General features: G+C 45.3%; 1 protein-coding gene across 2 annotated transcripts in view; it reads left to right on the top strand.

Annotated features, from left to right (window-relative positions):
* The window catches only part of LOC147747789 (flavin-containing monooxygenase 1-like), a 472,774-nt gene that overhangs the window by 441,625 nt on the left and 10,240 nt on the right, over positions 1-20,909 (top strand). The window lies entirely within an intron of this gene.

Raw genomic sequence — 20,909 nt, 5'->3', positions numbered from 1 at the left:
GTCCACAGGGTTGGAAAAAAACTCTGTGGAACTCCGCTCCCTTCCCCTCCCAAAGTAATATAAAGTGAGAAAAAAGGCACTTACCTGCCGTGGCTGCCTCCTCCTTGCTATGGCCGCTCTCTTACCTGCTCTACCTTTTTTCTTACTTTATATTACTTTGGGAGGGTGGTGGGGCCGGCTAACTATGCTCCGCCATGGAGTTGTAGTTTTGCCTAGACTCTGCGTTCGCACCAGAACACGGAGTATGCAAAACTATGTAAACTCAGCTGGCGGACGGTAGTTCCCCACCGGGACTTATTTATTACCCAAAAATTTCGTTTTTATCATCGATCTGCAAAATATCACTGCTTTGTGTGTGTGAATGTGTGTGTGAATGTGAGTGTGTGTGTGTGCCTGTGTGCACGTGTGTATAGATTAAAAAACAAAGGCATTTTTCGTTTTCTTAATTACTTCGGTGTCATTGAAGGAATCTGTACAAAACTTTCCAAAACAAAATATATCCACTCTGGGATCTTCAAGGCAAGTTTTGTGGACTTCTCTCAAGCAGGGTCTTAAAAATAGCAGTGGGGGCTCCTCAGCAAAGGCGGAGGGCGTCTCCCTACTGCTTTTCAGTAGTGTAAGGTAAAATAAAATGATAATAGCTCAATGTTATTATCATTGTATTTTTTCTTGTTGCAGGTGCGGCGCTTTGCCAGGCAGGGCGGGGCTGCTCTGCTGACGGAGCAGGGGAGGGGAGGAGTGGCTTGCACTCCCTCAGTGCGCAAGAATGTTTGGCCAGCCATCTCGGGCCGGCCAAACATTCATGCACACTTAGCATGTTCAACTCCCAGGCTGCATTACAGCCTGGGTGGAGAACATATCCGGGCCCCAGTTCCTATCTGAGAGCCGAACCAGGGCCCTCAGGCCAATCACAATGATGCATTGCAGCGTTGTGATTTGCTCAGGAAGCCTGGGTGCTTCCTTTTCCGGTCGGAGGGAGGAGAGGAGAGACGCGATGAGGAGGACAATGCAAGGAGGCAAGTTTAGTTAAATTTTTTATTTACTCCCTTTCATCCGCCACCCCCGCCTTCCCGATCCCTGCCAGCCGCCACAGAAAAATCGGTGGTGTCCCAAAAGTGATATTTTCTATTTTAACTTCCATAGGATTCATTGCTCTTCCATACTGTAGTATTCATTGTGTTGTGCCTCCCAGGCACCTGTAGTTAGAACCTCTGTGCTTGTATGTTCTATGCTTTGTGGGAGAATGTTGCCTTCTGGCAGTTGGTAGCTGTTCCTGCCCCTTGTCGCTGTGCTTCTCCTAAGCTGAATAAACCTTGACTTCAAACTACCCTGCTGTGCTGTCTTCATCAATACTACAAATTTGTTGGCGACGATGCTGCTTAGGAGAAGGTAAAAGAACCTGCCTTACCTCGTTTCTCCTCGTATTCCTGTGGAAAGTGTACCGTGGACCGAGTGTACACGAAGACCAGCTGTTTCAAAACTCTTCTCGACAAACCGACCAAGACTTATGGCGAGATAAGTGTTTCCGTTTTCTTTCTGCGTGTATTTAATTAATACAAGGCTCAGTAGTGCATTTTTGTTCCCGACGAGGCATTTGAACGTCACATCACTCCCAGCGCGAGCGTTTGGTTGTCTGCGCCACACGTCACGTCATTGGTGCCAGCGCGAGCTTTGGGTTACCAGCGTTACCACGCTCTGTTCCTGTGCGCTTCGTTGCCAACGCAACCATCTGACGCGCGTTTGTCCAGCCATACGCGTCTCCATAACAACCATGCCTCGTTGCGTCTGAGCCGTCCCTGAGCCTGTTCGCGCTCTGCTTTGACTTCTCCTGCTCCGACGCGAGAAGCATTTTGAGAGCTGTGCCTTGGCCCTGATTATTCACATGCTGGTGCCATCTACAAAAATAAAAACAGAAGGAAAAGAGAGATTTACTAACAAAAACGTGGATATTGTCCTTGAAAAAGTATAACATTACGGGGTGTTTGTGTGGTCTAAACCTCTACACGTTGGTGCCATCTAGTGGTGAATAAAACTACAACATGGTCCTTATCTAAACAGTGTGAAGGAAAATTTGTGTATTGCATACTCAACTTCTTCTGTACAGCGACAGAGTTAGTCAAAGGGAAAAACTGCATTTCTGTCAGTATGCAATCTGTTTCACCTCCTCCTCCTATTCTGGAGAACCCCAGGCAATCCTCCGATAATCTGGAAAAAATGGTTTGATGCCTTTGAGACTTATCTGGGGGCTATAGGCGCGTCCAGATATCGCGCAGAAAGGAAGAAGTGTCTTTTACTACATTCTTTGGGTTTCGAAGGAAGAGAAATCTTTAAGCATTTACCTCCCTTGGTAAGAAACAACGCTGAAGAGGATGTAGATGAATATACAGAGACAAGATTAAGGCTTGAGTTGCGATTTGATGTCAAGCCAAGTCTTGTCGTTATAAGACACAAATTCTTCAAGAGAGAGCAACTACCTGGGGAGGATGTTGAGACGTATATTTCTTGTCTAAGACAACTAAGTGCTGAATGCGAATTTGAGGGTTTTAGAGAGCAATTAATTAGAGATCAATATGTCTGTAAGTGCTCTGATAAGTCTATTCAACAGAAACTGCTAACTTTGGGAAACCCTACACTTGAAGAGACTATTCGTATGGCCAAGAGTATAGAACTGTCAAAAAAAGAAGTAAAGGAACTTGAAAAGAAATGTGATGAGGGAGTTTCCATAGTTAGAACCAAGGAGAGCAAGGACAGTAAGGTGGCTTTTAGTCAACAACGTTTTGAAAGAAACAATGCTCCTGGTTCACAGCGTTTTTAGAGAAACGCTTTCTCTAGAAGTGACATTTGTTACAGATGTGGGAATCCCTCTCATAACAAAAATAACAAGTTTTGCCCTGCCAGGAACTCTACCTGTCGTAACTGTGGAAAGTTTGGCCATTTTGCGAAAATTTGCCAAGTCTCTAAGCAGGGAAATTCTACTTTCAGCAACAGATCCCAGAGTCTGAGTACTGTCAACACAATAGGGAATGTCTCAGAGTCCAATGGAAATACTGGTGATGACTCTGACTCTATGAACAGCATCCAAGACGACCTTAGGGACATGGTTGTGGTGGTAAGTGATGATGGTGTCATCATTGGGGATCCCTCTGATTGTGTTGATCCTCTTGAAGATTTTGGTGTCGGTGACAAGATAATTACCTTGTTAGTAGACTCAGGGGCAAGAGTAACTATGATCACACAAGAACTGTTTGATGTGACTTGGCCTGAAAGGAACCTCCTACCACCTGACAGAACTCCTGTTTCTTATGAAGGGCGTAGGATAGCTCTTCTTGGTTTTTTTGAAGACATCATTCAGTTCAGGGGTAGGAGGATCTTTGGTAAAGTATATGTCTCATTGAAGGGCCTAAACATTTTGGGGGGGTTCCACCAGGGATTGTTTAAGATGATCCTTAGACCCGGTTCTAAAGAACAGATCAGTATTGAGGAATCTTGTGACAATGTAGAGAGTTTAGCTGTCATTGTTTCAAATGACTATATTGAGAAATTAATTTCTAAATTCCCTACTGTCTTCTGGAATAGCCTTGGCATTATTAAAGGTTTCAACCATGAGATTAGATTTAAAGATGGTGCTATTCCCATAAAACATAAGGTGAGGAGTGTTCCCTTCAGCGTGAGGGATGATTTGGAAAAGGAGTTGATGGGGTTATGCAGGAAAGGAGTCATAGAACCCATTGAGTCGTCCTTGTGGTTGTCTCCTCTTGTTGTCGCCAGAAAAAGGAATGGGGATTTGCGCGTCTGTGTGGACTTGCGCAGTCTCAATAAAAACATCTGGATTGATTCACACCCCTTACCAAAAATCACAGATTTGTTGTCCCTTACTAGAGGAGCAAGGTAGTTCACAAAGCTGGACTTGGCCTCCGCTTGCCACCAGGTGGTGTTGAGTCAATCTTCTAGACATCTGACTGCATTTGTCTCACCCTTTGGCAGTTTCCAATACTGCAGGATGCCATTTGGCCTTGCGTCAGCGGCTGCAGTTTTCCAAAGGTTGATGAGTCAGATGTTTAGAGACACTCCTGGAGTAATTGTTTTCCAGGATGATGTTTTGATTTTTGGCGAGAACAAGGTGGATCATGACTTTTCTTTGAATCAGGTTCTGGAAATCATGCAAGAAAAAGGGATTGTATTAATGAGGGAGAAATGTGTTTTCTTGCAAGAAAAAATGGAGTTTCTGGGTCATGTAGTTTCACATGAAGGTGTGGAACCACGACCTGGTTTGGTGAAAGCCATTGTTGATGCTTCGCCACCTGTCGACAAATCTGGTTTAAAGTCTTTCATTGGACTCAGTGAATTTTACTCAAGATTTATCAAAGACTATGCGTCAAAAGTCCAACCTTTGACTAACATGTTGAAAAAGAATGTGCCTTTTGTTTGGGATAAAAATTGCCAAGAAATTTTAAAGTGGATTAAATTACAGTTAGTTGGGGACAGTATCCTCAAACCTTTCGATCCCAACAAGGAATGTGTTGTGACTGTGGATGCGAGTGGGTTTGGACTTGGGGCTGTTCTCACTCAGAGGAATGGGCAAATTGATGATACCATCGCATATGCTTCAAGGGTTTTGCGTGGGGCAGAGGTTAACTTCTCCGTCATTGAGAAGGAGCTTTTAGCTTGCTGGTGGGCGGTCAGGAAGTTTAATCCCTATCTTTGGGGTAGTCATTTCACGATTCGCACGGATCATAATCCTCTAGTCTCTATTTTGTCTGGAGAAAAGATTAAGGAGCATACCCCTAGGATTGCTAGGCTGTCCACAAAGCTTCTTCAGTATAACTTTGAGGTTGTTTATCTGCCAGGTTCGAAAAATGTCAGAGCCGACTATTTTTCTCGTTTCCCTTTAGCTGATAATGATTCTGAGGCTGAAAAGGAAGATGATCTTGAAGATTGTTTTGTTGCGGCTTTGGATCTTGAAGGTATGTGTGCAATCAGTGAAGTTGAGTGGAAGAAGGAGTTATTGAAGGATGTGGTACTCCTTCAGGTTGTGAATTATCTGAAGTCTGGGTGGCCTAAAGAAAAGAATGTTTCTGGTCTTTTCCAAACCTTTGTCAAAGTTGCTGATGAACTCACTGTTGAATATGGCATTCTCATGCGGTGTGGTAGGCTTATTCCCCCTGAGAGCTTGCGGAAGCGTCTGGTGGATGGTGCACATGAAGGACATTTAGGGAAAACTTTCACCAAACGTAGGTTGAGAGATGTGTTTTGGTGGCCGCAGATGGATGTTTGTGTTGATACCTTAGTTGACAATTGTGTCATTTGCAAGTCCTCAGACAAAAGTCACAAGGTTAGGTCTCCCCCTTTGGAACCCGTTCAATTTCCGGAAAGGGCGTGGGAGAAGATTGGAGTTGATCTAGTTGGTCCTTTTTATCTTTTACCTCCTTGTTCCCGTTTTGCCATTGTTGCCATTGATTATTACTCCAAATGGCCGGAAATTCGTTTTATCAGTGAACCCTCTTCTGCTAGTGTTATTTCCTTTTTGAAAGACATCTTCTTGAGAGAAGGCTTCCCTTCAGTTGTCATGACTGACAATGGTGTCCAATTTGTCAGTTGTGAATTTGAGTCTTTCCTTAAACAGGGTGGTGTGACTCATAAAAAAAGTTCTCTTTACCACCCCCAGGCCAATGGCCTTGTTGAGAGGATGAACCGTGTTCTCAACAACTGTGTCCAGTGGGCCATTGCCAGCAAGTGCGTGGTTGAGAATGCTGTGCGTTCCATGTTATGGTTTTACCGTACTACAGCCCATTCTTCTACCGGGGTTTCTCCCTTTGAACTCCTGAGGGGTAGGAAACCTTCTACTAAAATTTGTCCGGGCTGGATGTCAAAATGGGTAAAGATGAATGTAATGGATGTATTGATGATTTTGTCAGAGACAACGTATCTGAAGCTCAAAAGAAGCAAAAAACCTATTTTGATGAACGGAAGAGGTCTGCTCCCCATGATATTTGTGCTGGTGATGTTGTTCGCATCAAAAATCCTGTTCATGTCACCAAGGGTAGAAGCAAATTCTCTCAGCCACTTGTGGTTGATAAGGTCTGCGGGAATGCTGTACGTGTGAATAATAAGGATTGGTGGAACATCTGTAAAATTGTGAAGGTTAGTAGTGATGATGCTTTCTCTTGTGTTCCTCAGTCCAATCCTAGCTCTGTTTTAAACGACAAACGTAATGTTGATGCTGCCTTTGTACCAGGGCCTCGCAGGAGTCATAGAGTGTGTAAGATTCCTGCCAGGTTCAGATAATCTTTTGCTTCTGTTTTTTCTTTTCACATCCAGTTGTGTTTTCTCTTTCCTTTTCCTATCTGTCTCACTTCCTGGTTCTTCTTTCTTTCCTTCTTTTCTTTTCTTTTCTTTTCCTTTCTTCCCTCCTTCTTCATCTACGAATGTTTCTTCTTTTGTTTTACAGAAAAGAGGATAATGTAGTATTCATTGTGTTGTGCCTCCCAGGCACCTGTAGTTAGAACCTCTGTGCTTGTATGTTCTATGCTTTGTGGGAGAATGTTGCCTTCTGGCAGTTGGTAGCTGTTCCTGCCCCTTGTCGCTGTGCTTCTCCTAAGCTGAATAAACCTTGACTTCAAACTACCCTGCTGTGCTGTCTTCATCAATACTACACATACTAAAACAAAAAAATTCTAAACTGTGTTACACCAAATGTGGCATGTACACACAACTTTACTTAAGTAAGTGCTTTTGATTGGTTTGGTGTAAATTCGTTCAGTAGTTTATGAGAAATTAGAGTTTAGAAAGTGTTCCCATTTGGGCATGAAGAGGTTACATTTTAGAGGTATCTGGAACTTTAATTAGCAGATGCTCCACGGATCTGCGATCCCAAGAAGGACACATATATCCAGCTATTTAAAACATAAGCACAGGTGCACCACACATCAATTCCAAGGAAGATCAATTATAAAATATGTATCCAACACGGATGTTCTTCCACATGCAAAAGCCCCGTCTTTTTCTTCCTTCCGCCGTGACTCTAGCATTTCGAAGATATCATGACAGTCTGATCTTGGTAACTCCACAGGGGGATAATAATCGTGGGGCATTTTACCAAGGGCATTATCGCCGCATTAGCGGGACTTTTTCCCGCTAATGCGGCAATAATTTTATCGCCCTATTACCAAGCTGTCGCTAACACCAGTTAGAGATAGCTTGTAGGCGATAGCGGGCATTTAGGGGCCCACTTTGCATGTCAGCGATAATTATCGCTAATGGCATGCAAAGTGGGCGTGCCAAGATGTTAGCGACTGAAAACAGTCGCTAACATCTCTAACTCCTATTAACAACTTTTGGAAATATTCGCGCTAAGGGCGAATATCTCCAAAAGCTAACGCCTGCTAAAAGCAGTTCTTAGCCATGTTATCCAATGGAAGGTGGATAACATGGCTAAAACCATTGTCACGATAATGCATGAATATCGCTGATTTTTCAGCAATATTCATGCATTTTGCAGGATTTTTACCGCTTTTGAGATAAACCTTGATAATATCAAGGTATCTCAGCGGTAAAAATCCTCGGTGCTCGGCGATATTTTTTTCCCGCTAACCAAGCAATAGCGATAATTATCGCTATTGCTTGGTAATATGCCGCCTAGTTTATCAGAGCCACACCGTGATGCCTGCCTAAGCCGTTGGGATCCTCTGCAGACCTTTGACATATTCCCTTTATGATAAGGTACCTGCATATTCTGGTTAAAATATAATTATAACATGGACCTATCCTGACGTGAGCTTTTGCATGCATTTACACAGTTATCTGTGTCTCATCATTGGACCTACTCGATATTCTAGATCTTCATATCGTCTTGTTTCCTCATCATCAAGAGGAAGTCGGTGTGCATACTTAATATGGAATAACCTTAATTTAGATGGAGAACGATTCATAGGCTACGGATCCGGCTATCTACTGGCTCCGCTCCTGATGAGATTGATTTATTCAAATTTCAGTGCCCGAAGAAGCCCGTCTCAGGGACGAAACGCAGCAGCTGTACCATTGTGAAAAGTGATGTTTATGACCTAGTTTTAAAAGATATTGAATTTAGAATAAAAAGGAACATTTGGAAGAACATCCGTGTTGGATAAAGACTTTATTATTGTTCTTCCTTGGAATTGATGTGTGGTGCACTTGTGCTTATGTTTTAATTTGTTAGGTTCCTACGGGGACTTGCATTGTGACAGTGGGTGCGATCCAGTGTGCACACAAACCCCAGCAAGTATAGAGGGATTAGAACAGCAGAGGGATAGCAGCTCAGGTGCTGTTGAGTAGGGGGTTCCACTGTTAGGCGTGTTTTTCTTTACATATATCCAGATATCCAGTTAAAAAAACAATGGCAAACCATTAGAAGAGTAAGCTTTTTCCACTGTCGTCCATTTTGGATTCACAAATTAGACTACGGTGTCACCAAAGTGCGGCACACTGATTAACTGGCTTTCCCTGAGACATTTCTGGGCACCCTTACCCAACGTGATTCATTGAGCATCACGCTGGAAAAAAAGAAAATGGCCTAGGGAGCTGGTGAACCTCATATAAATCCCGACCATGTGGGGGCTCCCAAACGGATTTACCCTGGCAATGATATAAATATTAAAACATTTATTTTTAGCATGGGATTCGTGAATCCTATTCCAGGACCACAAATCCTGTGCCCTCCCTAGGGCCCGTGGGCCTTTGTGAGCCTAGGAATTCACAACTCTTTTATAGGATTCACAAACACTGGAAAAAAAGAAAAAGATTTTCACTGCAGTATGGTTGTACTCTTTCCAACTGCCACACGCAGCGGCTTCGGCGCCAAGACCTTGCGCAGTGGTGTTGGACACATGCAGCAGGTTGGTTCTTACATCCAACCGCTGCTGTAGACAGTCCAATTATGTTTGCAAAGGGGGCTGCCTTTCAATGGGGGCCATGTGATAGGACAGGCTGAAGTCCAAGCGTTGCAGCCCACATCACCCAACCAGAGGGGTTTGACCACCCATGTAGAGGTCACCATAGGAACTTGGCTTAGAACCTGGCAGCATGCCAGTCCCTGCGGCTAACCCCCACTGTGTACGACTAAAGCCTGTGCACAGTGGGCACCGGCTGCCTAAGTTTGGGGGGTGCAGGGGCATGTTGCATGTGGAATATGATTAAAAAATAATTTAAAAAACGAAGGTCAAAGGGAAGTTTTGTTTAGATTTGGTTATAATATATTTACTGATACAGCCATGTATGTTTCAAAAGCCCTTTATTAATATTTCTCTAATATAGCAACCCTGCATATTCCCATAGATCACTATGCACAAACTTAAACATTACATATTATTTATGAATTCATAGAAAGTTAAACAAAAGAACATTTCGCCAGCAGCCAACCATGCAAATCGAACAACCACAGGTCAAAGTATCAATGAGTTCAGTATTCGTACAAACTAACAAGCATTTACAATGCAATGGTTTTGCCTTTGTTAAAGTTAGAGCTATTGGCATTGCTCTTGACATTATTTTTATTTATGTTTTTTTAACATAAATGGCATTGTCATTTACAATAGCAAATTCAACCACTCATCTAACCCATCTGAACACCCAGCCACTGATCCACCCGCTCATCTATCTATGCATGCGCTTGCCAATCTCTTCATTCACCCACCCAGCTGCCCACTTGTCCATTCCGGTACCCACTCATCTATCAAAGCAGGCGCCCGCCGACCTCATCATACATCCGCTCCCTCGTCCCTCCCTCCAGCTGCCCACCTACTCATCCATCCACTCATCCTTCCACCTATTCATCCATCTGCTCACACATCCATCCGCCCACTCATCAATCTGCTCATCCTTCCACCCGCTCATCCATCCTCTCACTCATCCATCTGCTCATCCTTCCACCCACCCATCCGCCCGCTCATCCTTCCACCTACTCATCCATCCACTCATCCTTCCACCTACTCATCCATCCTCCCACTCATCCATCCGCTCATCCTTCCACCTACTCATCCATCCGCTCACTCATCCATCCGCCCACTCATCCATCCACCCACTCATCCATCCGCCCACTCATCCATCCGCCCACTCATCCATCCGCCCACTCATCCATCCGCCCACTCATCCATTCGCCCACTCATCCATCCGCTCATCCTTCCACACTAAGCCACTCCACTCTAGGACACTCTACTCAACTCTGACACTGTACTCCTCTCCACGTCACTCAACTCTACTGTGCACCGCTCCATAACACTACTTCACCTTACAACACTTCACCTTACAACACTCCACTCCACACCACTCCACCTTACAACACTTCACACCACTCCACCTTACACCACTCCACCTTACAACACTCCACCTTACAACACTCCACCTTACAACACTCCACCTTACAGAAGGTACTCTGGTGTACAACATGGCTAAAACATATTGGCAAACCTAATGGCTCTTGCACATGCGAAAACTTCTGACTTTGCCAATGCTTGTTTTAATGCACATCAACCGCTGGCCACACTACCACTGCTTGCCGTACGTGAAATCACCTGACCATGTAAATTCGGCACATGTACCACAGGCTGAACGCTGCATACTTTTTCTTGCTCATTAAATACCGGCCCCGACAACACTGGACCTCGCAACAGATGGTGACTTTATTTCTATAGTACTGTTCGGTCCACAGAGAGCAGACAAATGCACGTGTGTGTGTGTCAGATGGCTGTTGATAACCTGGTCACAACAGCATCTCTGGGTATTAGCAGCCCTTTAATACTCTAGTGTGCAATGTATCGATGCAGCGCCTGCTCACGCCCTGTGCACTGACGATGATTCAATGCAGTGCCTGCCCACGTTGCTGTGCACATGCAGGGCCTGTCTAGCCCCTGACCTTACATGCCATTGTGTACAGCTTTACAATGTATCAATGCATTGCCTGCCCACACCCCTGTGCACTACCTTCGCATGCTATTGTGCTCTGCCTGACAATGCATCATTGCAGTGCCTCCTCACGGCCCTGTGCACTGCCTTTCCATGCCAATGCAGTGCCTGACATGTATCAATGCAGTGCCTGTCTATCCCCCTGTACCCTGGCTTTACATGCCACTGTGCACTGCCTGATAATGAATCCATCCAGCGCCTGCCTACGCCCCTGTGCACTGTCTTTCTATGCCCCATGCTCTGCCAGTCCGTGCCTCCGTGCCGTACCTGGCCATGCCCCATGCTGTGCCAGTCTGTACCCCCATGCTGTGCGTGTCCCGTGTTGTGCCAGTGCGTGGCCGAATGCTGTGTCAGTCCGTGCCCCGTGCAGTATCCGGCCATGCCCCCATGCTGTGCCTGTCTGTGCTCCCATGCTGTACCGGTCTGTGCCCCGTGCAGTATCCGGTCATGCCCCTTGCTGTGCCTGTCCTTGCCCCCTGCGTGCCCCCATGCTGTACCGGTCCGTGCCCCCATGCTGTACCGGTCCGTGCCCCCATGCTGTACCGGTCCGTGCCCCCGTGTTGTGCCAGTCCTTGCCCCCATGCTGACAGTTCGTGCCCCGTGCAGTATCCGGTCATGCCCCCATGCCGTGCCTGTCTGTGCCCCCATGCCGTGCCTGTCTGTGCCCCCATGCCGTGCCAGTCCGTGCCCCCTGCGGTGCTCGGGCACGCAGAGCACAGTGCAGCCGTTGGACAGCACATTCCTGAGGCCTGGCATCACCCGCGTGAAGCCAATTAGTTGAACCGCCTCATTCAGCAAATCCGTGGCGGGTTTTGGCTGAAGTCCCTCGGCGCCCGGGCCTGAAAGAGCCGCCTTCAGCCGAGGGGGCCCCGGGGCCCCCGAGGGAGAAGGCAGCGTCGGCGACAGGGCAGGAGGGAAGCGCTCTCCCTCACACCCCCTGGGAGAGAGGGACAGTCACTGGGAGTGAAGGAGAGGCACTAAGAGCGAGGAAGAGAGGGAGGAACAGGCTCTTAGATCAAGGAAGAGAATGAGAGACAGGCACTGAGAACAAGAAAGAGAGACAGGGAGGGACAGGCACTGAGAGCAAGGGAGAGAGTGAGGGACAGGCCCTGAGAGTGAGGGAAAGGCACTGAGAGCAAGAAAGAGAGTGAGGGAAAGGCACTGACTGAGAGCAATAAAGAGAGTGCTGGACAGGCACTGAGAGCAATAAAGAGTGAGAGACATGTACTGAGAGCTAGGAAGAGAGTGTGGGACAGGTACTGAGAGCGAGGAAGAGAGTGAGGGACAGGCCCTCAGAGCGAGGAATAGAGTGAGGGACAGGCACCGAGAGCTAGGATGAGAGTGAGGGACAGGCACTGTGAGCAAGGAGAGGCTGAGAGTGAGGGGCAGGCACTGAGAGCGAGGAAGAAAGAGAGGGACAGGCACTGAGAGCAAGGAAGAGAGTGAGGGACAGGCACCGAGAGCAAGGAAAGGCTGAGACTGAGTGAGGAATTATACGCACTGAGAGCAAGAAAGAGAGTGAGGGGCAGGCACCGAGAACTAGGAAGAGAGTGAGGGACAGGCACCGAGAGCAAGGAAGAGAGTGAGGGACAGTGAGAAGGAGGTCGGTCGGGGCGAAGGAGGGGAGAGAGTGCAGAGCGCCAGGACTGACAGTGAGGAAGGGACAGACAGGCGGCAGCGAGCAAGAAGGGAGAGCGAGCAACAAGAAGAGAAGGAAAACGACAGCACAAGGGTGAGAGGGGCGGGCAGAGAGGGAGTGGCGGAGGGCGGGGAAAGAGAGAGAGGGGCACCGATGGGAGAAAGAGGCAGATAAGAAAAGCATTAAAAAAGAGGAGCGGGAGGGCCTTGGCGAAGGAGAGGAGCGGAGAGGGGCGGCCACAGAGATACAGGGTGAGGGAAGGGTTAAGACTAAGAGAGTGCGAGGGGACGAGTGAGCCACAGAGAAACACCGAGGTAGACAGAGAAGAGAGAGCACGGAGCGTGTATGAGAGAGACAGAGAGACTCGGAGAGCTGCTCTCAGACGGGGGAGTGCGGGGTCCCACAGCCCCCATCCCTGCAGCCCGGGGCGGAGCTGAAGCCAGCGCCAGAGGAGGAGGACAGAGTGAGGAGTATTCCGAAATGTGGTGTTGATTTAAAGACTTCTCTGTTCCCATTCTCCGGCGAGCCCTGCCAATTACAGAAATCTAACTTGGCCAGAGCTCAACTCCCAAACAGTGTTCCGGAGGCACTGGCCAGGAATGCGCTTGGAGGAATGTGATGTCACGCACCACATCTGAGGCGCGGTGGCGGGGGTGAAGATAGGAGGTTGCGTGTCCCATGTGGGGAAGGCGTAGGAGGCCGAGTTGGAAAGCCGGGACTTGGGGGTGCGGGCGGGGGGGGGAGGGGACTCGCGCGGGGGTTAAAAAACTGGGCGTCCCCAAAACGTGCCCGGCTCTTGCCGCACTTCACTGGCGGCCTAGTAGCAGAAGGATCCAATTCGAAGCACTATGCATCACTCCCTGTGCAAGGCACAAAGTAGACCCCACATCCTCCAACATCTCATCAGCCTGTACTGTGCCAACAGAGGAGAACTCAGATCAAATAGCCACGGTCTTACCGCTGCCCCCAGAATTAAAAGAGCCAGATGCGGAGGCAGCTCGTTCGCCCATCGCCCAGTTTCACACTGAGCAGTTCAGCCACCAGTTCGGTATCTCTGACATAAAATGTTAATGCTTTGTACTTAGTTATTTTAAGGTGAGAGTGGATCTTGGATGATGCGCATAATCTGCATTTTATTTTTGCCAGTTTTACATAGCGTGAATCTTGCAAGAGGCCGTAAGAGCCCTTCACAACAGACAGAGACTAGCTTACACGCTCGTGTCTCAGCACAGCAAGATTTGCCTGGGATTCAAAGGATGCTGAGCTCATGCCGGGATTCGCACCCGGTTTCCCGTGTTACCTGGTCGGCAGCTGTAGCCACAAGGCCAGCATCCCTTGAAGGCTCGGCTCATTTTAGGCGCGAGGAACCGGAGGCGGGAATCTAGATCGAGCTGTCAGTGGCTCGCGCTCGCCCATCTCTAGCGGATAATGCGTGAGTGTCCTTTTAGGTGCATGAGGTAAACGGTAGTGAATGCACAAGCCTTCCCCGCAATGTATGTAGCGACATTTAAGAAAGAGTGGGGCCTTTGAGATGTGTGTGATAGGTAAATGGAAGGAGGGAAAGTCCAGCACATTGTATGCGGCAACCAGTGTGGAATGCGCGACACGCTTCGTTGTATGGGGCATCGCATTCAGTGAGTCTCCGTTCACGTGTGGACTGAAATGCTGATGCTCGTTTGAAGTGCGGAACAGCGAGACACACTTGCAGCGCGTGGGGTGCTTCATGCGGGTGTGAGACGCCCTTGTTTACAGTCTCGATCTTCGTCCTCCGTGCAGTCCGCTGGAATGTATCTGGAAGGGTCACGGTTCTTGTGAGTGTAGCATGACGTTGCATACATTCTAACATCCACACTTTTTTTCACCAGATTTGGGGGCGTTGACGAGAAGAGGCTTTCGGCTGACGTAGCCAAAAGCCAAAAATTCTCGGGAACGCCCCCGAATCTGGTCCAAAATTGACGGGCACAGCCTTCTCCCAATGGCTAGCCTCCATTTATGGAGCTAGCCAATGGGAGGAGGGGGCTGTTACCCGACTCCACACACAGCTCATAAGATTTTTCCTAGCGCATGCGTACTTCGTACGCATGCATCGCTAGTCAAAACCTAAAAATGACATGCCCATGTAAAGAAATCAGATGATAATTTTCACGCCGGTAGAACGGCACTGCACAATAGTACTATATCATATAACAATGTTTTTTTAACAAGGTTCATCAAACATCTACACAAAAAGAAGGAAACGGAAACCCAGCTCCAAAATAACGCTGGAATATGTCCATGGTGGTCATGGGGGATGTTTGTCCGTTTTCACTAGGAGTGCCATCAGTATAGTACCCCAGTCTTCAGTAGTCACATTGTTGATTTTTTGTTGGACAACTTCACAAGCACTGTCAACTCAGCTGAGGACCATTTTTGTAGTTCTGGCACCCATACCTTGATGTTTGTCGCCCTGTTTCACTTCCATTGCATCACTGTGGGCCAGATGTATCAACATAACCTTTTGCGATTTCTAAATAGCGATTTTTAAGGAATCGCTATTTTAAAATTCCTTAATTGCGATTAGCAAATTGCTAATCCCAATCAAGGAATCATTTCCCATTCATTTCTTTGGGCCAGGAGGCCTATAGGAATGAATGTGAAATTATTCTCAATTTGCGATTCGCAATTTGCTAATCGCAAATTGAGAATAATTTCAAGGGTGCAGGGGTGTCTCAAGAACACCCTGCTGCACCCCTGAAAATGACATGTGTGCGCATATGGTGCACATACATGCCCTAAAGGCATGTATGAGCGTCACATGCCACCTTTACAAATTGCATAAAGTGCTTTTTTAAAAGAAATCGCAAATTACCACCAACTACAAGTTGATGGTAATTTGCGATTTCTTAGCCTAAATTCGCAATTTTTAAATTGTTGATACATTGCATTAAAGAAATCGCAATTTGCGATTTCTTAAATGCTTCCGCAATATTAAGGAATCGCTAAATTTGTGATTCCTTAATATTGCGAGGCATTTTTCTTCATACATACCATTTTACTATTTTTTTGTCGCAAACGCTGTTTTTTAGCGAATCGCAGTGTTTGCGACTAAAAAATAGCTTGATACATCTGCCCCTATACTCCTTATAGCAGTCACCAGGGACAAGTTTATAAACTTGCACATTTGCTTAATATTCTTGGACCTGGGCATACATCCCATTATGCACAAAATGGGATTATGTTCAATACACTTATCGAATACCTCAGTCCAAAATAGCATATGGTAAAAATCAGTTTATGTTACCTGGCACCAATGACAAGCATGTGATGCAATTGAATACATGTGGGCAATCTTTCTATAGGATAGATAGGTTTGCTACAAATAGTTACATTGTGTGGATTTAATCAGGGATTCCTAGACATTGACTTTGGATATGCCAGGACCCCCTACCATTCGTTGCCTGTAGCACATTCCCAATTTTCTCAATCTATATTTTCAGTGTTGAAATACATACAGTGAGGGGATCAGCTTCGAGAATAGTAGAGTGTCTGCATGTACACACTTCCTGTATGTTAACATCATGTATAATAACTGAGTTCTGATTAAAATAGTAGTGAGGAAGAACCGACAATGCAACAACACCACAAAGGACTCTATCAAGTGCCAACGTTTTATCTATTTACACCTTTATGGTATCCTCCGAAGGGAGGTTATCCAGGCAGGTTCACATATTTTCATAAGAATCAGCCTTTTTTTCAATGATACGGTTGGGGCAGAGCAAGTGAAAGGACGCAAAGAAGAGGATCCTCAACCCAGGCACAATGGATGGAGCAAACCGACCCAAATACAAAGCAAGGCAAGGAACAGCACAACTACAACAAATTAGAGGTCAATGTATGCAGTCGGATTTTTACAAATTATGAAGAAAGGGTGCCCAAAGTCTGGCTTACTTGAACATGGCCAATTTTGAGACAGTCTACATCTACAGCAATGGTAACCCCTACAGAAGTGAGATCATGCTATAGAAAAAATTCATAAATTACATCTTTATTATTTGGAAAGGGGTTCCGGCCTATATGACTCAATACTTTGGTTCCTTTCCTAAAATTCATTAACATCAAAGGCAATACCATTACCTTGAAAACATGCTATAGGAAGACAGATAGGATAGCCTTCTGCAGTTCAACAGTTACTATCCAGGATCTCTGTGCCTGAATCAGCCCTTTGGACAATTTCAACAACTACGCAAGAACTACAATAGGCAAAGTTAATTTGAAAATCAGGCTGACCTACTCACAAAGAATCTTCAAAAAAAGGGTCACCCTTCCAAAACAATTGGGAAACCTCACAAATGGGCAAGAACAACAACAGGGAAGTCCTGCTGGAAACAAGAAAAAGAACTCCGGAGAGAAGATGACTTGTATAACCATGTGTACCCCTCAATCAAACAACGTGGATGAGATTATAACAAAGAAATGGCACATTCTCGACACTGGCAAGAAGCAATCATAAAAAATGTTTTTTGCCTTTAAGAGATTGAGAAAATTAAGAGCCTCTTTGTCCCATAGCAGTTGTGACATAAACGCTGATTCTCTCACTAGAAACACACTTTGGAATCTCCCAGAGGTGACAGGTCACTCCCCATGTGCGGGTGCAATGTCTGTCACCTACCAAACAGACAGAAATTGGCCTTAAACTCCCTAATAAGGTGGCAACTGAAGGACCACAACCATTGCAATACTCAGAACTGCATTTCTTTTATTCAATGCCTGTGTTCTTTACAAAACATTGGGATGCCAACAAGCCCCATAATAGGGGAGATCAAAGAACATAGGAGCACAGTCAGGTGTCAGCAAACAGTATTAAGACTGATGAATCATTATATGGATCATGGACACACACCCGATTACATGATTTGGTTGATTTGTTGAGATTGAGAAGCTAGACTCTTACTAAAAGAACCTAGATGGGTGTTCAGATGCTGCATTGATTTAACTGACCTCAATAATGAGAGATCCCTTGGACATTTTTTCAAGACTAGTGTGACTACCAGTGACTAGTTGTTTTGACCATGAATTAGGATGTTTTTTAAATATATTTTTTGAAAATGTCTATTTATTTATTTATACATATATTTTTTACTCATGACGTTCTTTTTTTCTAGCCATTTCCTCCAGATCCAAGTAAGCTAAGTAGATCTTCAAGTCACTTACCCCTTTTAGGGAGTTCAAAAATTGACATTCAGTTATGTCTTCATAAAATCCTGAGTCTGCCGGACTCAGCTCCCAGTTCAAGATAGCTTGGGGATCAGCATGGTAGTGGCGTATGGAGTCCGAGGGGGACAAATGCTAACGCAGAAGAAGCCAGGTCACACTTCCCACTAGATACTTCCCGTAATAACGGACGGGCGGATCTGATGCGGATAGGTTGGAAGGGTGTCACCTGTATTACGCATGTCCTGATACAGATGCAGTGGCTAGATGATGGCTTTCTTTGTTTTGTTGATTGCAAAGGGAAAAAATGGTATGCTCAGATACGGACATTTACATGAGAAGCCATCTGTGTGCATAGATGCAACGACAAAAGCATGGAAGACGAGACAAGTAACTTGCTATCCAATAGACATAAATAATGCACCCTTCTGGACACCTAAACGTAATGCAACACGAAGGGGCCATAATAAGCCACCCTTTTCTTACTATATAGCATTGATATTGTGTTCTCTTTAGCATGTCTCAACAGAGAAAATCTTACCAATTAATATGTTTGATGTAACCAACTGGCCCCTTATGATGTATACATATGTTGGTATCTGTAAAAATGAAACATGTCCTGTAAATGCTAAAAAAAACTTTAAAATGCAAATAAAGATATTTTAAAAAAAGATACTAATAACCCTGAGTCTGCCGAAAATACCTCATTTTTGGTCTTCTCCCATGTCCACCTATACTAGGTGTACTTAAATACCTGGCCCTTTCCAAAACCACTTCCAAAATATCATCTCATCATGCTTTCTCATTTAGACACTGTTGTTATAAGATATTTAAAAATAGGTTTTCACTTCAACCCCTTTCTTTCCCTCTATTTTTTAATCTCCTTTTGAAGAAATATGTAATTTTATGAGTAACTAGCAGGTTGTTAAAATAAGTAATTTTTCTTCATATTGGTTAATCCAGAAATTCTTCATATTTTGCCGTGCTTTCTAATTCCGTCCCAAAGTGATGTTAGCATTCTTGAGATATTGTAGATCCAACTGCGATGGAGTATAGTTTGGATACATCAACCAGGTTTGACTCAGTTGAATGTTTTCCCTTTGGACTTAGTCTAAAAAATGGAAGTCAAAAACTTTCAGCGGAGCAAGGCAGCAATTTTTGTCCAATGAGAGCTACATGATGTCGATAGGCATTGGACAAGGTCCTTGTGATTCCGCTGGCTTGGGCAGGAAAAGATCAATATATACCTAAGTATTTACAAATTATAACTTTAACGCTACTTACGCTATTCACACATAATAACAAAAAATTCCATTTACACCAAATAATCTCTTTTCCTGCCACATTACATCTACATCCGTTGACACACTTTTATGCTATGTCTGTTTCAAGTCCCACACTCTACTGTACACCACTGCACTCTATGCCACTCTACTCTATGCTATTAAACTCTATGCCACAATAAGTAACTCCACTAGAAGCCACTCCACTTGACGCTAATCCACTTTACTCCACTCCACTCTGCCTCACTCTACTCTATATCCTTCCACTTTACACTACTCCACTGTATGCAATTCCACTGCATGGAACTCCACTCCCCAACAGTACACTCTACAATATTTCACTCTATGCCACGCCACTGTATGTCACTTCAGTGTACATTGTGTAAATGTATGCTGCTGCTATGTATGCCAGCACACTTTGGGCCAAACAACTGAATAACACTCCATAATACCGCAATCCACTAGATGACAATTCACTGTATGCTAGTACACTGTAATCACTCCATTCTATGAAACTTCACTCTACACCACTCTACTCTACGCCAATCCACTCTATCATACTACATTCTATGCTATTCCACTGTATGACACTACACTGTACACCAATTACACTCAACACTTTTCCCCTTTACACCACTCCTCTGTATGCTCCTCCACTGTATGCCACTGGCCTCTATGCCACTCCACTCTACACCACTACACTCTATGCTATTCCACTGTACACCACTCCATTCGACAACACCTCACTCTATGCCACTTCACAGTTTACTGTTACACTGTATGATACTATAGTCTACCCCATTACACTTATACCGCTCTACTTTCCAACACTCCACTCTACACCACTCAACTCTATGCAACTCCACTCAATGCCACTCCACTCTTTGCCACTCCAGTCTACGACACTCCACTCTCCATTATTCCACTGTACACCATTCCACTCTATGCCATTCCACTCTATTCCAATCTAAGCCACTCCACTCCATTGCATGCTATTCCAGTCTATGCCACTCCACTCTACACCAATCCACTCTACTCCGTTCCACTCTATGCTGTTCCACTCAATGCGACTCCACTCTACATTATGACACTCTACGCCACTCCACTCTGCACCACCCAACTCTATGCCACTTCACTCTACATTATTCCATGCTACACCACTCCATTCTACGCTATTCCAGTCTACACTACTCCATTCTACGCCACTATACTCTATGCCACTATTCTCTAAGTCACTCCCCTCTGTGCCACTCCACTCTATGCAATTGCACTTTATGCTCCTCCACTGTACACTATTCCACTCCATGCCCCTCCACTCAACGCTCTCCACTCTACGCCACTCAACTTTAATCCATTCCATTCTACGCCACTCCACTCTAAGCCCCCTCACTGTAACACACTGTATGACACGCCATTCTATGACATGCCACTTCACTCTTTTGTATATCATGCCAATCCATTCCACTCCAGTGTGACTATTGGGGTTGTTCTCTCTTGACTGGTAGTCACTACCTTACACTGCCCAGAAGATCAATATAATGTTTGTAAAATCTAGAAGGGAAGCATTCCTGGATGATCAGATCCTGGTCTCCAATTTTCTCTTTATATTAATACAAGTGTATTATTATTTGCTATATGAAGTTACAACTGATGGTTCAAATTAGCTCCTGAGTCATTCTTGAGTCTCCATACACCACATGTCTTGCACTGTATTGTATTTTCCCCTCTTTCCCCTCTCCTCTGGTTTCTGTCAGTTCAAATCATTATTCAAAAAGAAAGGTTAGGCCCCCTACCTGGTGGCTGAATCTAGGGCTTCCAGGTTAAAGCCATCATAGATTCTCCCACCTCTCTCTGATGATTAC

This window comes from Lissotriton vulgaris, chromosome 1_1 (genome assembly GCF_964263255.1).
Source record: "Lissotriton vulgaris chromosome 1_1, aLisVul1.2, whole genome shotgun sequence".
Classification (NCBI taxonomy): Eukaryota; Metazoa; Chordata; class Amphibia; order Caudata; family Salamandridae; genus Lissotriton; species Lissotriton vulgaris.
Note: the sequence above shows the minus strand (reverse complement) of the source record. Positions and strands in the feature narration are given on the sequence as shown.